We start from the raw sequence: 9,902 nt of genomic DNA on the forward strand, positions 1-9,902 counted from the left end.
CTACAGATGTGGCACATGCAGCTGTTAGAAGGAAATACGCTTTCTTTGTGGGTCAGTTGAGCTATTGCATGCAGGACTTCAGTTAGAACTCATGTGGTTGAGTTTGGTGGAGTTGATTGTGGAGTTGATGGAGTTGTGTTCAGTTTGACTTGGTTGAACTAGTTGTATTTTAGTCTAACTAAAGAATACACTAGTGATGAGTTGTGTGAATTAAATATTAATTAATTCACTAATTATTAACTCATAAAGCAACTGAAGAATACATCAGTTAACTCAGTGCATGTACAGTTCAGTGGAGACAGGTGTTAGAGGTTGAGATTGCTATCAGTTGTGACTATAGTTGTGCATGAGATCTTGCACAATCAATGGGATTGAGTTATGCCAATGAGGACTGTGCAGTGTGGGCATATACCTAGGCAATTGTAGCTTGTGCTCACGTGATTTTCACCTTGTATTGTGCAGTGGAGGCAGGCAAAGCAGCGGAGGAGATTTGAACCTGTGACTTGTTCGGATCTGAGCTAGTTTTGTGTGTAACAAGTGGAGATAGTACTGAGTACTTGTGAGGAGTATTGTACTATGTATTGTTACATGTTCTCAATCATTATAATATAAAGATAGTGTGGGGTTTTCAGTTGTATGCTTTCCCCGTGTTACATACTATGTTAATGTGTGCATGCAATTGATGTTTCATTGTTTTTAATTCCACTAACTTGATGATCAACGTAGAGGAGGTTATGTATTATGCATGTATTCCGCAATAGTGTATAATCTGGATAATCTCTATGAATAAGTGTCATATTATTCAAAATTTCTACAAAAATCAAACTTGAAAGTTGATTAAAGATTTTAGATCCAATAATGGGGGAGAATTCACCTCCAATTATTTTAATGAAATTTGCAAAGACGTCGAAATAAAGAAAGAAACCATTGCGTCATATAATCCACAACAAAATGGTGTGGTTGAGAGAAAGAATAGAACCATTATGGAGGCAGTCAGAGCCATGCTACATGATCAAAAGCTACCAAATTTTCTGTGGGTAGAAGCTGCAAATAATGTTATTTATGTGAAAAATAGAAATCCTCATCAAGACTTAGAAAATAAGACTCCTCAAGAAGTCTTCACTGGTGAAAGGCCTAAGGTGATTCATTTGAGAATATTTGGTTATCCTATGTACTTCCATGTGCCGAAAGAGAAAAGGAATGAACTGGAAGCTTCAGGTAAGAAAGGTGCATTTGTGGTTATTTTGATAATTTAAAAGCTTATAGAATTTATGTACATGTTCAAAGAACTATATATTTTAGAAAACACGTAACATTTGATGAAGATGCAACTCTTGGAAAATCAAGAGACTCTCCTCCCCTGCCATTGCTAATAGCTCAGTTGTTAATGAAAGATAGCCTGCAGCTGAGTCTGAACTGAAACCTGAGAATGAGCTTCCCTATAATCCCATGGGTTCCATGGATCCTATATATCCTCCACCACATGATCCTCATAACAGAAAGAGACCACCATGGTTGTGAGATACCTTGCAAGATGTTGAACAACATGTTGCCTCAAGAGGAACATTTAGAGAAATTAAGAAGCTAAGTCAGTTTCAAGGGTATGTTGCTACCATGAGCAACATCATTCAGGGAGAAACATGCACTTCTGAAGAAGTTGCAAAAGAACAAGTCTGGAAAGATGCCGTGACTAAAGAATACGAGTCCATCATCCATAATGATGTCTGGGAAGTGATTCCTAGACTTCAAGGTAAATCTGTTGTCACTTCCAAATGGTTGTTTAAGATTAAACATGGTGTAGATGGTAGTATTGAAAAATATAAAGCTAGATTTGTAGCTAGAGGTTTCTCTCAGAAAGAGGGAATAGATTATGATGTGATTTTTGCACATGTATCTCGATATACTACTATTCGATATGTTGTTGCCTTAACTGCTAGCCATGGATGGACTCTTCACCAATTAGAGGTGAAAACTACTTTCTTGCATGGCTTCCTCAATGAAGAGGTATTTATCTAGCAACCACAAGGCTTTGAAGAGCATGACATGGAAACTCATGTATGCAGACTAAAAAATGCCTTATATGGGCTAAAGTGAGCTTTAAGAGCTTGGTATGCTCATATTGATAGTTATCAAATGAAGATTGGTTTCACCAGAAGTAGTGTAGACCCAAACATATACTTCAAGATTTTCCAAGATATCCCTTTGATTTTGGTATTGTATGTTGATGATTTGTTCTTAACAAGAGGATAACCTCTTGTCCTCCAGTGTAAGAGGGGGTTAGCTTTTGAATTTGAAATGAAATACCTTGATTTGGTGCATTACTTTTTGGGCCTAGAGGTTTAGCAAAAACCTAATGAAATTTATCTTTCTCAAGAAAAATATGTTGTTAATATTCTTGAAATATTTGCTATGGTAGAATATAAGTCCATGCATACTCCTATTGAAATGAACTTTAAGAAATTATGTGGTAAAGCTACAGGACCTAATCTGGAAAATCCCACAGAGTATAGATAGCTTATTGGTTCTTTGATGTTTTTGGTAAACACTAGGCCTAACATATCCTTTGTTGTAAACACTTTAAGTCAACATATGATTGATCCCTTTCATGCCCACTGGATTGTTGAAAATCATGTACTTATATACTTGCATGGAACTATCAATCTAGGATTTAAATACATTGCTAAAAATGTAAGACTTCATGGATATACTGATGGTGATTGGGCTAGTAACTTTGTTGATAGAAAGAGCACTTCTAGGTGTTGCTTTAGCTTGGGATCTACCATGATCTCTTGGATGAGCAGAAAGAAAAATTTTGTTGCACTAAGTATAGTTGAAGCTAAGTACATTGCTGCTAGCATGGCTAGTTGTGAGGCAGTTTGGCTAAGAAATCTTTGTGGGGAATTATTTGAGCAAGTTCCAAACACAACAATTATATATTGTGATAATAAGAGTGGGATAATTCTTGCAAAAAATCATGTGTTTCATGACAAGTCCAAGCATATTGAGATTAAGTATCACTATGTCTGGGATATAGTGCATAGAGGAGCAGTGAGGCTCCATCATATCTCCATTGATGATCAGATAGCTGACATTCTTACCAAACCTTTACCAAAAGGAATGTTCTTGGTTTTTAGAGAGCAGCTTGGACTTATGGATGTGACCCTTCTAGGAAGTGGTCACAGCTGATCGAGAACATTGAGCTACCTTCCCCCCTATCATAGCTCACAGGGTTAGGGAATGATTTTGGAAAGCTCCTGAGGATGGGACCTCTTGTGTAGTGTGTGCCACAAGAGGAGGCGTCAATATACGTCCAACCCATAGTCATGGATGTGGGAAGAGCCACTTATCTGGCCAGTAGGTGTAGTGAGACTTGTCTATGTGACTTGTCTAGGATGCAGGTGTTCCACCACTTGGCGTTTAATGAAACTTGGTTGTGTTTGATTCTTGTCTGTGTGACTTATTTGAGTATTTTTTATGTGATGCTTGTGTTCTATCACTTAATTTTATTTTATTTTGAGATGAAAATTGGTTGAGTGCAATCCTTGTCTATGTGACATGTGATGATCTTTTCCTTTCCAAATTTGTGTCAAGTGGATGATTCTTCTTTAGACTATGACTTCATTGTTACAGATATTACAGAGTAGAGTTGAACTGAGATGAATGAAAGAGATAAGAAGATGCAGAGATCTTTGATGCAGAAATAAATTCCTCCCTAGCTAAGAGGGAGTGTTAAAATTTGGTAGCTCATGGATGAATCTCTCTCAAAAGATATCATATATTTCAGTTTTTTTTGAACCACCTATAATAAAATTTCATTTCTGATAATTCTATTATGACTTGCCAAAAATAGTAAGTCACATATCAATTTGGAAGTGACTTTCCAAAAATAAAAAGTCATGTCTAAATAATCAAGGATAGTCTCATAAGATGGAATCCACTTTAAAACCAAATCAATCGTGATTATACAAGTCAAGAATTAATATTTTATCCTTACTAGTATTATTATTATTATTATAGTATTATTTACTAGCATTTGCATCAAATGTTGCAAAGGAAACGCTGTAAGGCATAAATTGAATTATGCAAATACAACAAAAAATACTTTGATAAAAAATAAAAATATATTGAATGCTTACATCAATGTCCTATTAACTGGAACCACTTAGTAGATATATCTATCAACATTAGGATTACACAAAATGATCAAGAAATCTCTCATATACAAACAATACCTTCCACAACAAGTAGACATATCTATCAACATTAGGATTACACACCATGATCATGAAATTTCCCATATACAAACAACACCTTCCACAACAACCTTTTCTCACATCCACATTTTAAAAAATTCCTTGGAGCGTGATGGGAATATCCCATATTGCCTTTTCCATTATGTAGATAAAGCTTCCATATTACTATTTTCATCATGAAGATTGTTAGTTCATTGTTGTAAAGTGTTAGTGTGTTAAATTCAATATTGTTCGACAAGTGAAAAACATTCTTTAATTAGCATAATATGCATTTTTCTCTCACCGTGTATTTTCTAGTCATTCATTACAAAACTTCCATCAAAAAACACAAGTAACAGATTAACATGTATTTTGTCTTCATTATTTTCATCACGGAGCCAAGAAACATGAAATCCTAGAGTGGGTGTTCTTTATATCCGAATTGTTGTGTGACCTGCCACCAAAAAAAGCATTCCCATTCTCAGATGAACCTCATTCTTCTTCAGTTGACCACTTGATTTTATTCAATTCCCATCATTTTTTGTCCATTCATTTGCCCCATCTTGTTGTCTATCAAAGGACTGCCCTTGTCCTTCGAAGCACTACCACTAGTAACAAGGAGATCATCAGAAAACACACTTTACAACTTTGAATAGGGCTGAGACATATCACATACAAGAGTCTTCAAGCTGCAATATTTTGTTCAAATAATGCATTCTAAGATCATTTTTCTTAAATTTCAATTTATAATAAGTCGTATTTTCATATTTAAAATAATTATTTTTAAAATATGTAGTAAACTATTATTTTTAAAATATGTAGTAAACTAACAAAAAAAAGTGTGCAATAATGTGCCAAATTATATAGAGTAAGTTATGTATGAGTGGGTACTATGAGATATTCTCATAACTTTGGAAATTATAATAATTGTTATTTTATTTTTTAATTATTAATAATTACAATACATTTAATATAGATTAAATATTATTAATTAAACAGAAATCTAAATAAACAACTTCTAAAAACACCATTTTGCACTTTCAATTATATTTTAAATTATCCCACATGGATGTCAACAATACGTCATGTACTTGTTCACTATTTTTTTATTGATATCATTAATAAACAACTTTTAAAAACACCATTTAGCACTTTCAATTATATTTTAAATTATCCCACATGGATGTCAATGATATCTCATGTACTTGTTTTGTTTTATTAATGATAATGACCATAAAAGTACATCAAAGCATATTCAACACACCTTAGTTGTAACTTGAAAATTGTGATAGCTGTCCAAACTTCAAAATTACAAAATATACGGATATACGAAATGCAATGCAAGGCATCTTGTCACACTTGGACAATATTTAACTAGTGCTCGCTTTTATTACGCTCATTTTTAACATACTGTCCGCATACACAATTGGGAAAACTTGACAAACAAGACGCCAAGATAAGATTATTGCATACACAGTTCTGGTATTGAAATAAACTACTCCCATGAATACCATTGCTCTCTGCCAGCATGACCTCTCCCCGCATCAAATGTGATGTAATACAAGACCACATGTATCTCAAAAGTCATTAAATTATTCCTTACATCTGTCGTTATCCCAAAATTGCTAACGAATTTGATTAGTGTTGACCCACTCTAAAATATAACCTCCAGCTCCTCTTTTCTTCTTTCCGTTTTTATCAAACTAATTGATGCACACATTTATGCTAGAATTACATGCATCCAATAGAATGGATCTGCACCGGTTGCTGAATGTATTCCATATAGAGGCAACTGACTGCATACGAGAAAGATTAAAAGGGAGATTACAGTTTAAAGAACCTTCTCCCTAAAGGGTACTTTTCGTTTGGCTGTCTAGACTTATGGTAAGATTGAAAGAAATGGTCTCACAAGATGCAACACACGAAACCCACCGCTTGGCATTTTTCCTTCTCCAAAGAACTGTTGTCATGTAATAACATAGTTTCATCATTTGAATATACATTGTCTATTTTAAAAATAAATGGTTAATGTCAATATACATTTTGTGGCAACTTCAAAAATTTGAAATTTAAACTTTACAAAATTGAACTATATCATGGATTATAATTACAAGATGGGTTCATTTCTAAAATTACTTTCTCTAAGCCCGCAGGGGTTTGGTCTCGTGGTCAGCGAATGGTCTACTAAGTCGTTCGTGCCGCTGTGCAGGTCACGTGTTCAAGTATCGTCTTATCCTGAGGGGCCATTCCTTGCGCGCTGGGTGGTTCCTCATAGCTGTTATAGTGGCATCCAGTGGGATTCGACCCCGTGTAACATGAGTACGAAACCACTGTCATTATTGATTCAGCTAGACATAAAAAAACTTTCTCTAGAATTAGGGGAGTACTTTATTGAATGTTTCATTATTTGAATATACATTATCTATTTTAATTCTGAATGGTTAATCTAAATATACATTTTGTGGCAACCTCTTTTTCGTTCCTTATATGATTGAATAATGAAATTTCTATTGAGTGTAAAAGACTTCTCATCTTAAGACCACATATCACCATATATACACTAATTCGCATCCTAATCAAAGCATATTATATTAATAAAAATTAATTCAAATAATGGAACAAAATTATAGTAGAAGTTAACATGTTAAAACCATATATGTAACAAGATTAGCATCACCCAACCAAAATCAAAGTTGTGCATTTTATATCTCAATAAATTACCAGACAAAGAACCCCACCAAGCTCAAATGCCTAAGCATTTTGGCACCACTCGCTATAATAGCCAAACATAAACCATCTACTGTTGTAAAACTAAGATCCAAAATTTTCATATTAGTATAGAGACTCATTGCAAAGAAGGGATGTATAGTGAAGGAAATAGGAATGGGAGCAGTAGGAAAGACTGGCGATATGAAGAAGAAACCACCTTATCCCATGCTCCCACTCCTCCAAATTTTAATCCACATAATGCGTGCCTTGTCTTCTCAAAACAAACTAGGAAAAGAGGCCTTCTCCAGTGAAACATGATAAGTTGGTGGCATATGGAAGAAGAACATATATGAAGAGAGATGTGATATGTTATATGATGTAGATGTTGTCTAGTTTGGAACTATTCCTTTGCAACATAAATTATTGCATAAAAAAATAGATAATAAACTAATTTAACTTTACAAGAGGCTTACCTAGGCCTGCATGAATGGAGACCCTCAATTTCATGAGGTATATGCCCTGTGAGCATATTATATGATAGGGCTAGTTGTAGTAAACATTTCCCAAGAGTTGCATTTATACTACTCGATAATTGGTTCAAAGCACGATTTAATTTTTCTAGTTGTTGGAGGTGGCCAATGGATTTCGAGATTATTCCAAAGAGATTATAATTATTATGTTTAAATATTTATTATTTTTATGATGAAATTGAGATTGATATGTTTAATTTAGAAGGGATTGTATAATTAGGCATTTCTGATCTAGAGAAATCTATTCTCTCAGTTGTGCTTAGTGGTTCACCTCTCACACCTCTCCAAGCACTTATAATGTTTAACTTTGAAGGAAGCACATAAAAACAAATGCTAAGTATTAATTTCTAAAACTAAATTGCAAGGAGTTTTTTCTAGTGAAAAACCTCTCAAGGGCCATTTTGCCGACATAAGGAAGCAATGTGTAGTGGCTAACCTTCTAGGCTAGTTATAATGTTGTCTAACATATTACAAAAAGCAACTTTAAAAGGATACATAGTATTAATTTCCTAGCTAAACAGTATAAGAGTTGGTAAATTTATGTTTGTAAAAGTTGACATACATTGCAAACCCAAGACAGATTAGTTTGTGTTAATGCCAAATGTAAAATCTACTTGCAAGTGCAAAGGCTACAAATGAATTCTACCAAATAATTTATTCTAAGAAAAAAATATTATATTGTCAATTATGTTTAATATTCCTTATTCTAGTTGTGCTCCCTAATTGACGAAGACATCGACTTCCTTATTTAGGTTTCTCTTGACGTGGAAGAATTCAATATGATCACATTTGTCCGTAGCTAGCATTATTCAATGTAAATCTGTGCAAAGTAACTGCTCATTATTTCCTTGAAGTTTAATCACTTGTTGGATGACTATCATAGAGTCTCCAAAAAGTGATAATTGGTGAAGACTTGTAGAGGAATCCATTTTCAAAACCCTCCAAAGCACAAGAAATTCAACTTGATTATTTGTTGAGCTTTTTAGTGCCTAGAAAAACTGAATCACTCTTTCTTCGTCAGGGCCAAATGATATGGATAGTGTTACATGATATGTATATGAGGTAAATATATAGGGTATACTGTGCATTATCAAACTCATTAATATATATGGTCATGCCACATAGTGTGACAAATGAGAAGAAAATGATCCTTTGGGAACCAATAAGGATGTTGGCAACCAAAGAGAGGTTGAAGTTTAACAACAACTAAGGTGAAGAGACACTAAATTATAATTCCATATTTAAAATATAATTTTAATGCTATATTTGCTAACAAACTAAATTGCATGATAATTAATAATAAACTATATTCAAATGTATGTAGAGATGGATGGTATGAAAGATCTTTCAAAGAAATTTGAATATTATAGGTTTAACTATGTGCATAATTTATGTTATAAGATAATTCTAGTGTAAGAAAAATAAAGAAATAAATAAAAACAATATCAAATAGTATTAGATAAAGTATTATATAAAGGGAATAAATTGTAAGTTTTCTATGAACAATTTAATTGGTAATAGTCATGTTACAGTAGTAGTGGTAGAAATCAACTTTGCATTAAAAAATAACAATAGAATTGCAACTACAATGGAAACAATGAATATCTGTTTTCTAAATAAAATCTTACAATATTGTATAATAGCATACCTGAAGCTACCTACCACGAGGCTCACGTGTCTCATTTGTTCGCACGAAACCATATCCATTGGCTATAAGGGCACGTTGACGAACAAACTCTACCACATTTGAAGTTAATGGTTCCAGCAGCAAAATGGCCTCACTTAATTATGTGTCTATATGATAGACCCACAACCAAGGCTCCTTCATATCTGACATGTGGATTATATGACTCAGACAGTAAAGAAACTATTCATGTGGTCTCTTAAATTTGAAAAGTTTGATTTAGGACCATCATAAAGGAGCAAAAGAGCATATACTGACCCCCTTGTTACTATTCTTACAATTTTGAGCCAAATGCTCCACTAAGTTGTAGTACAAAATTCATAACAAATCAAGTCTAAAATTGATTTAATAATAAAAACAGGGTACATTGTAAGATAGCACATAAACCTTCGCAGGTTCAGAGTATAAAACAAATCCAAGTGCTAGCACTGCAGTTCTTCTCACATCATCACTAACATCAAAAAAAATGAAGTGCAATAAATGATGAATGGATTTTTTATTAGATGTACTCTTGTATGGGAGGGCGAGAGCATAAATCACACCTTATCATAGAATTTGATACTAATCACGAGTCATTTGTTCTATAAGTCTATCTACCTATTCTCCTCTTCCATATACAGTTAATGATATTTCAAGCACCAGATCCTTGTACATAATTGTTTACAAATGGACATATTAAAATCTAGTGGAAAGTTTCAAATTGAGTTGAATTAGATAAGGAAAAATAAATCTTCGAATAATATTTTC

This window comes from Pinus tabuliformis, chromosome 2_1 (assembly GCF_031772625.1).
Source record: "Pinus tabuliformis cultivar Carrire ecotype Pingquan chromosome 2_1, CPIR1, whole genome shotgun sequence".
Lineage (NCBI taxonomy): Eukaryota > Viridiplantae > Streptophyta > Pinopsida > Pinales > Pinaceae > Pinus > Pinus tabuliformis.